The sequence below is a fragment of the Pyxicephalus adspersus genome, chromosome 6, assembly GCF_032062135.1.
Source record: "Pyxicephalus adspersus chromosome 6, UCB_Pads_2.0, whole genome shotgun sequence".
In the NCBI taxonomy this organism is placed as follows: Eukaryota; Metazoa; Chordata; class Amphibia; order Anura; family Pyxicephalidae; genus Pyxicephalus; species Pyxicephalus adspersus.
This window is the reverse complement of record NC_092863.1, coordinates 80,529,571-80,543,463: the sequence shown is the minus strand read 5'-3', so window position 1 is coordinate 80,543,463 and position 13,893 is coordinate 80,529,571. Positions and strand designations below refer to the sequence as shown.

The 13,893-nt window shown below is 39.4% G+C and overlaps 1 long non-coding RNA gene across 1 annotated transcript in view; it reads left to right on the top strand.

Moving 5' to 3' along the window:
- Positions 1 to 13,460, top strand: part of LOC140334170 (uncharacterized) — a 52,372-nt gene extending 38,912 nt beyond the window's left edge. The window contains exons 4-6 of the long non-coding RNA XR_011921487.1: positions 2,050 to 2,284; positions 3,751 to 3,886; positions 13,096 to 13,460. This is a non-coding gene — a long non-coding RNA (uncharacterized lncRNA). The remainder of the gene's footprint in view (positions 1 to 2,049; positions 2,285 to 3,750; positions 3,887 to 13,095) is intronic.
- The last annotated feature ends 433 nt before the right edge of the window (positions 13,461 to 13,893 follow it).

Genomic DNA, 13,893 nt, shown 5'->3' with positions numbered 1-13,893 from the left:
TATTCTTCAAGGGTAGACAGACTTCATGTGGCCAATTTCACAATTATTTATGTCTGCTTTAATTTGGACACATGTCAAAACAAATATCAACATTGGCTCTTCTTGCAGGAGATAAAATATCACTGTGTATTGGTGTGTGTAAAGAATCCGGGTCCTCGATGTACCTGTCACTCTTCTGGGAAAACAGCTATAAATTACCATGTTCTGTGTGTTACAAGTGTGACTCTAAGCCATGTTTCATCTTACATGGACCTGCCTTGTTAGTGCTTGTAAGGAAAGAGACTGATTGTATCTCCATATGTAACCCATGAATAGTACACAAGATACAATGCAAAAAGTAAATACATTTACAACCTTGGGTCAGGTTCACTTTCAGTTGCCCTGGAGCCATTAGCTATACAATCACCTTTCTCTAACATTCCCTAGTAATTCTTCACATTCACTGTTCCTGGAACCATATTGATTAAGTGTATCTAAATCTAAAACCATAAATGTACTAAGTTGAAACTTAAAAGTTTTTAGATGTGGTGATTGCATTTTTTTTTTGTTTCATCTTTTTTTTTTTATTTTTCACTTGGTGATCTTTTCAGTAACACACATTCTGTTCCTGGGTGGCTGCAGTACACTGCATCTATGATTGGAGCCATGGTTGCGACAGAACCATGTCTGTCTTTTATTTCTATTGTATAGGGGCTGATGGAATCTGTAGTATAGAAAAGAATAATAAATCTCCTTAGTTAGGTAAATGTTCTTAGCATGAAAAAAAGCATGCAACCACCACATCTAAGGACTAGGAAATTACTATATATTACATGTTTGTTTGTGGGTCTGATCATTCCCCAGCTGACAAACAAGCAAGACAAGATTTTAAACCATCAAACACTAAGAAAAACATACCTAAATCTTCACATTTTAATCCAGAGCACCTCCTACAGAAGACTGATGAACAAAAGTTGCAGACTTGACATGCTGACTGGTTTTGGTGCCACCCTTTGCTTCCTAATGTCACCTCATTGCACATTTGGTGGTCTTGCCCTATAGCTCAGTAGTTCAGGAATGTTGGGAAAAGTATTCAGTTTTATTTGTGCTATTTTAAAAATATCTTTATCAATTACTCCTGAATGTGCCATGTTTAGTAAGCTAGCTTTGCCTGAACCCACCAAATAGTTGATCCTCTTGGCTGTTCACATTGCCCTTGCCAAAGCATGAGAATATCTACAGCAGTCATACACTCAACAGTTGGATCATAGTCAATAATAAACTTACTTATATCTTTAAGGACACTCCCAATAACAATGAACTTCCCTGGGACCCTTGGCTGGATTATTATTCTTCTGGACTGCCACCTGTGTAGAAGCGAGATCATCAACCCCCACCCCTATCGTTTTACCCCCTCCCTCTGTTCCCCTCAATTTTACATGTGAACTTGTTCATATGTGTTTATTAAGTTAAAATGTTTGATTCTATTGTAATCACCCTACCTCCCCCCACCATTTAAATTTAAATAAATAAAAAGATTGAAATACATAATGTCACCACATTGCTCCTGGAAGACTCTGGGACCCTGTAAGGACCTCCTAATGGTCCTGTGATAGACACACAGGTCAAGGATTGAAAACATTGTCAACTAATAGCAAATGAGTTTTAGGAAATCCATTTAAAGTTTGCTGGATCACTCAGGTTCTTTCATGATAGTCTATTGTCTCTAGTCTTAGAGAGCTTTAATTTATCAGACCCTTTGCGCAGCCTTCTTATCAGTAGGAAACAATATAGGGAAATGGATGTAATCGTTTTTTTGTATTGTGTTGTAGTGCTGAGACACTTAGTTGTGTTGTACCGTATCCCTGAAGAAGTGGACTCTGTCTACGAAACGCGTTGGATAAAGGACAAATCTCAGTATATGTCAGCACAATATTTTTTAACAAATTAAGCAAAGGTTTTTTATGGATGGATGGTATTAATGAATTATAATAAAATGTTTTAAGTTTTTATGAAAAATAACTGTTGTTAAAGTCCCATTGGTATGTCCTTTTCTTTTTTGCTCTCTAGCTGCTGCTGATGTCAGAGCAAAGAATCCGTATAGAGACGGAGCAGTGACAAAATCTCTCAAAAGATCCCCAGTGCTGCTACTCCCCAAAACTCATCTGATTCAGCCCGGCTACAGTTGGTCACCAGGTATATGAAAATGAATGCAATGGTGAGCAGAGGAAAAGATGTGCACTCATAGGCATTAGAAAGGTGCAAAGGCGAAGTCTCTGACAAATGTAATAAAATCCTCTTTAAGGTAGGCTCAGTATGTCTGTTCTCTTTCTGTATTTTATACATGAAGAAAAGCATAATAATAGCGGAACTTTTTTCTGTTAAATCATTTTTCTGAGACCATTTTCTTTACCATATGTATTTTATTATTATTTGGATATTGCAATTTGTTTTGTTTTTTTGCTTTGCTGATAATAATTTCCTTTCTGGGCCCCAGTACAGTACCAGTCTTTTGTGGCTTTGGCTTGAAAACCTGATATAAATTTAAAATATATTTCATTTATATTTCCCTTCCTTGGTTTCTCTCTCCCACTTTCCCTTTCTAAAGAAATTTTAAAATAAAGCTTTCCATTTCTGTAGTTTACCTTATTTTAGGGCTTTGTGGATCCCTATGCAGTGCAGGTATGGCAGGGGGGAAGGGCCGGTAGGGTGTTAACTATTTTAAAACATCACAACATCTTGCTTCAGTACTTCTCCAAGGAGCTCTCAGTCCTGGTTCAAGAAGTGGAATGATGATGAGCTTATATGAATTAAAGAACTGAAATCCAATGAATGATAAGGGTGGGTCAAAGGTAATCAAGCTTGGTGGAAAAGGGGTTAGGAGATGTTAGGAAATGAGACAGGCTCTATCTGATTTTTTTATGCATTCCATAAGAAATTCTCAGTGTGCAGTGAAATCATTATAACCAATTTCAGTATGTGTGGAGCCTATACAACTATGCACAACAGAAAGTACAGATTATTGATTTTACTGAAGATTTGCCTTAAAAAGGACCAGACTGCTTTGTTTTTAAAACTCTTTTAAAATTACTGTTTAATATATGTTAGAGGTTAATTAACTAGAGGTTAATTAACCTCCAGTGCCGTGGATCGCACACTTAAAAAAAAATAAATAAATAAAATTTGACCTCGATCGGCGAATTTACACAGGCCGTTCTCAGAAAAAATTCGGTATATGAGAACGGTAATAATAACATCTTCACAAGCTTCTAATGTAGAGGAGGGGAACAGTGAGTTTGTCCAGGTCTATTAAAATACAGGAAAGAAACTCTGGTGCTGTTATGAGACAATTATCTGCCCAGCGATCTTGTGCTGTAGGCCACCACAGGATAGCATGCCCTGTTTATGTTCTTTGTCGGCGTTGCTACCAGAACAGTGGTTCCTGATCTCAGTCCTGCGCTTCAAGTGGTTGCTTTATTGCCTCTCTACTTCCAATAACCTGTATCTTTTGTAGCCTTAAGATAGGATGATATGCTGCTACTGTATCAATTTTTTTCATTTACCATTGCTGACTTTGCCTGTTCCTGACCCTTGGATTGTATGCTGCCTGGACCAACCTTTTGCCTGTGAGTCCAACTCTGTTTTGTGTTTCACTTTGGATACCTCATATGGTGGACTGATTACTTGTGTATGACCTTTGGCTTTTATTTTGGATTTAGCTTTGTAGGAATCTTGTACTGCTTTATCTGTGGGCTCCTGGTCCTCTGCCAGCCCATTCCCAGATGCCATCCCCTGCGCACTGAAGTCCTGGGGCAACCGTGTGATGGAAGATGCAACAGGTCTCCTGAGGCTGGGTGGTGGCTTGCTATAGGCAAGGACTGGAATTGGATTATGGAACTGGCCTCTAGTGAGTACTAGTTTTGGATCAGGGCCTTACAGGTTCTTGTTGGACTTTTTAGCCATAATGTGACATACCATTTCACTGTTTACCAGCGGGATGGAGACAATTGGGCTTTAAGGCCACTTAACACATTTCTAAGTGCTAGAAGTGAGCAGACAGAGCACCACAATTTCTTATCATTTACACTTGTAAAAAAGGAGCTCAAAAAGTCTTATGCCCAGAGCTAGGTTTAGATAAACTGGGGCCTCGGCATGAATGGTTTTAGAGGCCTTAACCCACTATGTTAAAGAAACTCTGCCCAAATATGAATTTCTACCTTCTCGGATTTAATTAATTTAACCATTAAACAGAGATTTGTCATGGTGTTCCCCATGCCCCTGTGTAAAAAGGTCTCCCTATCTCAGTGGTCACAATCATGCTCTTGGGCTAGTCGTCAAAAGAATGCCCTGGTGTCAGTGGGAGAAAATGTGCCCCTGTGCAAGTATAGGAATAGTGCCCCTGTGTTAGTGGGAGAAACAGTGCCAGTTTTAGGAGAGAAACTAGACTTCCTGTGATAGTGGTCAAAATGGTGCCCCTGGGTAGTGGTAAAAACTGAGAGGTACTTAATAGTTCTCATGTCAGTGGGAGAAATGGAGCCCATGTTAGTGGAATAGATAAATCTTATACATTATATTAGCACCAAATTTTTTCAAATAAAAACCTGTCTCATAAAATACATACAAGCTTATGTATAATTTACACCACATACGCAAACATGCACATAGCTCTGACCTACACAAGCATACACACACCGCTACACTATATACATATACAAAGGCCAGATTTAGATAAAGCTCCCCCAGACTGTAGAAGGTAGACTATCGTGGGTGAACCTGGGTGATTCAGTAAACCTAGTATGGATTTAGTCTAGGATTGAAAACACATTTGCTTATAAAACTGCACATTTTTTTTAGAAATGCATTCCAGGTTTGCTGGATCATCCAGTTGCTCCCATTATAGTCTATCTTTTACAGTCTTGGAGAACGTTAATAAATCAGGCCCAAAGTCTGCATGTTATACACAGTACTGCATTACATGCATATGCAGAACCATCTGCATACAACACAATCTACGCATTAAACATACACACAATCTGCACAGTACACACAAACATACACACAATCTGCACAGTACACACAAACATACACACAACAGCATGACATTACATAGGTCAACACAAACATGTCCCTATTCTACATACAACCATACCATTCTTACAGATCTAGCAGTGATGTTCTCCTTCTCTTGAAGCGTCTTTTTTCTGTCTTTCTTCGCAGAAAGGAAGGTGTTGTGTTATGTCCTGATCTTCTATCAATAGTTTCAAATCATCTGTCAGTGCTGCAAAATATCAGGTGCAGGGTAGGGCAGGTGGAGCAATGTGGCAATTGTTCAGTTTGCTCACCCCAAGCACTGGCCCTGCTTTTGTACTTTAGGCAAACACAGCCAGGGTTTAGGTTTGACAACATTTTGCCTATGCTGGTTTCAGGGTAGATGAAGCTGAAAGCAATCAGCATTTACATGCTGGTTCCAGATGTCTTATATCTCTCTCAGAATGACAGAGAAATATCTGGCAGTCATTGCATGAATAGTTGGATTTCTGGGAAAAGCCACAAACCACCCTATCATGACTGGCACACACATGGTATTTTAAATCTATTTTTCTGAACTGTAGCAAAGTGAAAATGGAAATGCCCCACTATACTTACAGTCAAGATGTAGAAAAGAGAAAGAACATTCACAGGTATATTATGCAACCAATCCAAGAATAGTAATGTCCGATTGGAATCGTATTGCACAAATTCGGAGTTCTGATTGGAGGCTGGAATAGCTCTGATCTGAACAATCTGACCACAACTTATTGTAACATCACCCTCCCAAAGGAGCTGGTAGTCTGTAAGTAAATTTACTGTATGTAAGCTACATTTTCCCTACATTTTCACTGATTTAAAAACTTGAATTCTAGTATCCCTTTTTTAGGAGACCCGAATATAAAAAGCCAACCTTGCTTTTTTATTGCAAGCTCCACAATAAATTATGCATAATGATGCTGCCTATTATTGGACATCTAGGCCTCAATGAATCTTTATGAAAAACTTAGGGTTCAGATGTCATGTGAAAATAAAGGTAGAGAAATGAAAATCTTAAAAATCCCATTAGGAACGCATTTATTATTATTAATATTATTAATAAATGTAATTTATATAGCGCCAACATATTACGCAGAGCTGTACATTAAATATGGGTTGCAAATGACAGACTAATACAGTCAGTGACACAGGAGGAGATGACCCTGCCCCGAAGAGCTTACAATCTAGTAGGTGGGGGAATTAACACACAATAGGAGGGGGATATGTAGTGGTGGGAAGTAGTGACAGTATCAAAAGACAGAAGAAGACGGGTAGGCAAGTTTAAAAAAAACTGGTTTGGAGTGCTCTTTTAAATGAGCAGAAAGTAGGAGCAAGCCGAATAGGACGAGGAAGACCATTCCAGAGAGTTAGGGCAGCTCCAGAAAAGTCTTGGAGCCATGTGTGTGAGGAGGTTATGAGTGAGGAAGACATTAGTAGGTCCCTGAAAGAGCAAAGAGAGCGGCTGGGGGAATATTTTTTTTTACCAAGTCAGAAATATAAGTGGGACAAGAGCTGTGGAGGGATTTGAAGGCAAAGTACAGGAGCTTGTATTTGACTCTAAGGTGAAATGGAAGCCAATGGGGAGAACTACAAAGAGATGCAGCGGAAGAGGAGCGGAGAGAAGGATGGATGAGTCTGGCTGCGGCATTCATAATAGATTGTAGAGGAGAGAGTCGGGTTAGTGGAATACCAGAGAGGAAAATGTTACAGTAGTCCAGACAAGAGATAAGAGCATGTACAATAGGTTTAGTGGTCTATGGGGACAGGTAGACCCCCAAAGACAAATTTTACAATAATGACCTAAAGGGAAAAATTAAAAACACGATAGTTTATTAACATAGCACTTGTTTTATCTAAATTTCGTATGTCCTAAAATGAAGTCCAACCTAATTATCCACACGTATTAACACAGTGAATGCAACCTGCTCTCTTGAGGCTCCATGATGTCATTAAAATGTCATAATCAAGTTTATTTTTTTTATGTTTTATAGAAATTTCTGTGGTGCATGTTCTTTTTTTATGATTTCATGATGTAAAACTGTAAATAAACCCTCATTGCACTGGAATGTCACATACATATCTAGCCCAGATGATTGCAGAACTCATAGTTAGCATACTATGGGCTTAATTGTCCAACTCGGTGTGTGTTTCTTCAATTCTATACCGTAAGGCCTGATATCAATAAAGACTTCAACTTAAATCTGGTCTAAAATGCTTTTTTTCTTGGAAGGATGAGGAATCAAATTTTTTTGAGTGAGCATAATAAAAAATGCTATGCAAAAATTCTTAGATTTCTGAATATAATAAACAGTGCATGACCCCAGCATCCAGCCTGGCTCAGCGGAGGCCTCTTTTTTCCTCTTGAATGGATTTCTTTGGTCTCAAGTTAACTCATGTACTGGATGACATCCAAGAACATTTTGTTCCCTGGTAGCCGGCCAAGATTCTCTCAGCGGTGGAGTTGCTTGCTTTCCAGCTCCCTCCTCTCACCACTGCCGTTATTATACACATCCCTCTCTCTGTGGATTGCTCTTGGAATTATAGAGTACAAAATCGAGCCCATGATTCCGATAAGAGCAACGCTGGCTCGCATACATCTGTTCAGGCCTCCGTACCTTCCAGTGTCCCCTACCTCATAACAGTGTGACCAGCTTTTAGCGATAGAAAACTATTTGCAAGTAATGTGTTCCAGATGTGTAAGGCTGAGCCTGGTTTTTTGAAATTACTGACTTGCTGCCAGTTTGCATCTGCAAAAATCTTGTGAGCGGGGAACGTGAAAGATGATCTTTTGAAACATCTGCTAGATTTTCCCAATCTGCTATGTCCAGCATGTCTCCCTCCATTCACCATTATTAATTGAAATAGATGGCATGTCATCATGCAGGGTCTGGATTAGGAGTACTAACTAAATAAAGAGTAAACTGTCATTTGCTGGGGATCTTTATAGGGACAAATATGGCTTTAGTCACTGTGCACTTCATTAACTTGTAGCACTTAGCAGTGTAGGATCTCCCCGTGTTTGTGTGGGTTTCCTCTGATTTTCTCCCACATTCCAAAAACATGCAGTTAAGTTAATTGGCTCCCCCTCACAATTGGCCTTAGACCGTGTTAATTTCATATGACTATGGTAGGGACACTAGACTGTGAGCAGCCCCCAAGCGAAAGAATGAACAGTTTCTATGCGTATATACATTCTGGCAACTCGGGCATTTGTAAATGTCATGACACATAGAGTGCGGTAGCACTTTCATGTTTAAGGGCTATATATTACTGAAACTTAAACACCTAAAACATTTATTGGACTGTCTTCCGCTGTCCGTAAATGTCTCTTCACATCCTGTTCAGATGCAGCAGGAAGTAAGGGGAAATCTCCCCAAAGTTAGGGGTACACCTATCTTAGAATGTTATCATTGGAACATTTGTTTTAATAATAATCTCCGGGATAAACAGAGGCATGAATCTCCCCAGCGGAGAAAACGTTTTAACCCTTAATATTCTATTCAACCGATTCAACATTTCTGTGTGGAAGAAGTTTTGGTTGAGAGGCCCGACACTTCCATATCAGTCATATAAATAATTGATAAAGTATTTACTGTTATCCTCAGTATAAGCAGAAGGAAATACAAATAAAACCCAGAGCTGAGTCTGACTGCAGCTGGTGCTTTTAAATACTTGAGTAAGTCCAAAAATAGTTACTTTGCTGTGCAGTATAGGATTAGTATTGTAAAACACTATTAGGTTTAATTGACAAAGCTTTAATACAAGTATGAGAATATTTATTATTGCCATGAGACAGAAATGTTCAATTCTGACTGTAACTTTTATGGAAATAAGAATCCTTACCAGGGGTGTAGTGGGGCGGGCACGCTTTGCCCTTACTTTTTTTGGTACCCCCGTATAGGCTCTACCTGCATGGATAGCACTCACTATTACCATGCCCCCTCTTCTTATTTTACGACTACACCCTGGATCCTTACCAACATAGAAGGTTAGTAACATTATTGTTCAAACACAATCTGCTACATATTAGTTTTAGGCCATTCACAAATCAAATAAAAATGAGGACTGTGAGTTTCGGGTCACTAAATATTAGGGATGGTGGGAGTGGGTTTTTGTAAAATTTAGGGAATTTCCCCTAAACTGTGCTGGGCCTGTTTGTTGTGCCCCACAATGGCCAATCATTGACCGACAATATGTCATTAGGTATTGTAACAGACATGGTTAAATGTATTAACTGCTGTGTGTAAGCAACATAACTACATTTTTCCATCATTAGGAGCTTCCAGGGCCTCATGACTCCAGATTGCCTAGGCTCACATGCAGCAATCAGCGGCTTTCTGAGTAGGGGTGCCCTTAGGAAGACCCATTCAACTGCTTGATAAGCCCACATTTTCCCTTTATTATAGTCAACAACACCTTTGCCCTGAGGTCCAGTCCCTTCAGATTCATGTGACCACACAACAAGCCCAGGTACCCTCTGTTGGCCATTGTTTCATCTGTCATCACTGTTTCATTTGTAATCTATGTTTCTCGTAAACCACAAGTCTTCTATTGTGGCTTACCCGATAAAAATTGCTATGTATTGTTTTATGAGAATTATCATCTAATACAATACTTTTATTTGCCACAAAAACCCTTCTTTTCCTTTCTTTGCTCAACAGTAATATTATTCAGGGTTGGCACTTGTAGTCCTAGACAAATAATGTAAAACCTTCATCAACATTGATCCATATATATAGTAGGTGGGAATGGGTGGGCTTAAGGGGAAGTTAGGAATGGTGAGGGTGTAGAGGGTGGGGCATGGTCAGTTGGTGCCAAACACCTCCCTTTGTTTGGTGTTCTGGTGCCAGGGTAAAAGGGGGTTCCGGTTGTTGGCAATAAATGGTTGGGTTTCTGGAAGGCGGTGGTTTTAAGATGCTAGAGGAACCCATGTATGGTATGAGTATTCTCTGTTTTATAAAAATTGAGGTGGTAAATATGTGTTTCAGTTCAGGCCAGTCTGCATATGGCTGATATTGTCACCTGGGGCTGTGTTTGAGGGGAGGCATCGGGGCTAGTCATGATAAGCAGATCAGGTTTTTGAGCTTGGCAATGCAACAGGTACTCCTTACTTTAACTTAGATGTGCAACAATAATTTGGTAGCTCTCCAAATTGTAATGTGGCACACTTGGCACAATAATCCAGAAGCCTGCAGCCAGGTGCACTCCCACTTGCCCAGCTGTACTTTCATTAGGAAGCTTGTTATACCTCTTTTTCCCCTTTGGTTCTGGAGAATCTATGTTTTCCTGGGATAAACACAGCCAGCAGTGCCATGTTCCCCCAGAACAAAGAAAACCTCTATCGTTCACACTAGTTTGTATTGGATTCCATAGGCAAGATGATGTTGCGTCTTTATTTGCAGCAGCACATTTTGCCTTTCCCCCCACTGAAGATAATTTTCTTCTAATCAGGATCAGTGGCTATGCAAACCTAGGCATAAAGAGAAAAAAACTCTTAAAAACACATTACACCTTTATTTTAATGGTTTTCTGTTTTTTTCTTCTGAATCATCATAGTTGCTTGTTTGCTTCCCATGTATTTGAACAAATGTCTGTCAGCTTCCTGTGTATTGCCAGGGTTGCCTATTTGCTCTCATTGTCACAATTGCTTTTTGTTGCTTTAATACTGTATATATGAGATTGTCAGGTTATCATTCATGTATTAGTGAAATGCCCATTTTTGCCTCATTTATTGCAACAATTGCTGCTTGAGTAGGGTCATGATTGCCTGCTTGTTGCTCCAATATTTTGAATGATTGCATGTAGTGTCAGGACAGACATTTTGTTTACATATTGTCATGTCACCTCCGTCTATTGAGAGCACCATTTTACTGTATCGTAAGTTCCTGCAGGTCTGCCACTATAAAATCATGCTGCTACTATCCTTTTAATTTATGTGGCACACCTTGCCATGGGAAAATATTTAGGTAGCAGCTTAACAAACCCCAATATTTTGATTGTTTAGTCTTGTTTCTGCACACAATCAGGCTATGCATATTTATGATGGAGACTGCAATCTTGCTGCTTATACAGACATTGGTACAACAGCCATTCTTTAGTAATATACTGTAAATAAAAGTTGTAGTAGTTGATTGTGTAATGCTTGTTCTCCCTTGGTAAACTACATGGTCATGATATAATTTCTTGTCTCTGTGTTTGTTGTTTTCCACTAAAAGAAAAAGGGCTAGCCATGAATCCAGTAACATCTTGAATGGTAAAAATCGCATCTGCAAGGACTTGTAGCAGGCTGCAAAAAAATATGCTGCACTTAGCAAAACACCACTTACCAATACTTTACGACAATAACTGAATTTATTCTATTAACGGGGTAAACCCCCTGTTGGTTCAATCATACATAACAATGGGAAGCAACATTATGTTTGAAATGATAGACAATGGGAAAAATTGTCTATAATATCAGCTAAAAATAAATATTTTCAAGGCAAGGATGAAGATGCTGAATTAATTTCATTAGCTCCTAGCCCTGGCCCTTTATCCACCTTCTCTCGGTCTTACCCATTGTCACCCCATTGCTACATTTTATTACTCATAGCTTGTTATTCCCTCACTTCATTCAATGCTCTAAATCTTTGAAACCTCATAAGCCTATCCTATATCCCATTCTTTGGTTTCCAGTAATTGGTGCTTCATGGAACACTGGTTCTCTGTATAATAAACACACACATATTTGATCTTTTTATCCCTAACTCTTTTACTCTTTTACCTTTGCTCCTGGTCTAGATAAGACGAAGATCTTGGTCAAGATATGGCTGAAAACTCTTACATGATGTAGCATCATATAGAGGCTTACACTGCAAACACATTCCCCCCCAAAAAAAACATAATGGTGACATTTAATCCAATAACACTAAACTTGGTCACACCTAAGCCTACATTTTTTCATCTGTCTTTCTGTCATGTCATGTAGCCTACATCTACAGATCCGCTTGGCCCAACCATGACATTCTCTGACCACTTTGGTGCCTGGCTGGCCCATTTCTCTCCAAAGACATCCCTACCATCATGGTTATATTAAATCAAAATTTATATTACCAACCCCAAATGTCTTTTGTTCCTCCTTCTTTAGTTCATTACAGTTGCACTTGGCAAAGTTCACAAGTCGAGAAGTTTGATAGGGAGCAGAGGTGAGTGGAGACAACACTGAGTGCATGCCCATCTTTGCACACTCTATTCTTAGGTAACAACCCTGTTACTTATTTAATTTCTCAAACTCAGAGAAATTTCGCAATCTCCAAAATCCGCCCCTACCTGTCCCCAGAGATCACCAAACTCCTTGTACACGCTCTTATCATCTCTCGTCTGGACTACTGTAACCTCCTCCTCCCTGGTATTCCACAAACCCGACTCTCTCCTCTACAATCTATTATGAATGCTGCAGCCAGACTCATCCATCCTTCCCGCCGCTCCTCTTCTGCTGCATCTCTTTGTAGTTCTTATCATTGGCTTTTATTTCAACTTAGAATCAAATTTAAGCTCCTGTGTTTTGGCTTCAAATCCCTACACAGTTTTTGTCCCACTTTCCTTTCTGACCTGGTAAAAAATTCTCCCCCATCCACTCTCTCTGCTCCTCCAATGACCTACTGATGACTGCCTCGCTCATAAGACTTTTCTAGAGCTGCCCCAACTCTCTGGAATGGTGTTCCTCGTCCTATTCTTGCTCCTACTTTCTGCTCCTTTAAAAGAGCGCTCAAAACCCATTTTTTCAAACTTACCTACCCGTCTGTCTTTTGAAACCGTCACCACTTCCCACCACTATATATCTCCCCTCCTATTGTGTGTAAATTCACCCACCTACTAGATTGTAAGCTCTTCGGGGCAGGGTCCTTTCCTCCTGTATTACTGTCTGTATCTGTCTGTCATTTGCAAACCCCATTTATTGTACAGCACTGCGTAATATTTTGGCACTAAATAAATCCTGTTTAATAATAATAATAATAATAATTAATAATAATAATAATAATAACATTAAATCATTCTTTTCTTTTACAGCTCCAGCTCTGCAGCCGACATTCTAGTTCCAAACATTATGTAATCTTGACCCTCAATCAACCCCTACAACCTCTACCTACAATGTCATTATTCTCTAACTGGGGCTAGCAGCCACTCATTCCGAAAATACCATCACTTCTTCATTGGATTCTGTTACCAATTATCACCCTTGCCATGTCAATTGACAGCCTTAACACTCCAACCAGACTAAAATGTGTCCCGGAGAAGACACTCCAGGAAAGCCAAGCAGCACTGGTAAAAAATGAAAACAAATAAAGACTTTCAGAAATACAAAGTACAAAGCCCCAAGTTGGGTGTGCTCTGTCATTGTCTGTCTCATAATAATATCATCAAAAGTTTCAAAATTGTTTTCAACCCTTTCCATGCTTTCAACTCCATACTGTCCTCTTCCATCTCCTGCTACATTATTTTTATCTGCAGATGATTTTTCCAAACATATTGTAGATAAAATTAACAGAGAAATTTGATGACATGGACTTGCCTTCCTATGTTGACCATATCTTCACCACTGCTATAACACGTTTCACCCAGCTAACTGAACACAGACTATCCTCCCTAATCTCCAAAACTGCACTCACTACCAGTTTCTGTGACCCCATTCCATCCCACATTCATACCCCCTTATCCTTCTCCTTCATACCTACCCTAACCTCTTTAATAAATCTATCACTTTGCACTGGCATTTTCCCATTCTCATTCAAATATGTGAGCAGAAAACCATTTCTCAAGAGTCCCTCAATATTTCCTCTCTAACTACTGGTCTGTCTCTGGAATATC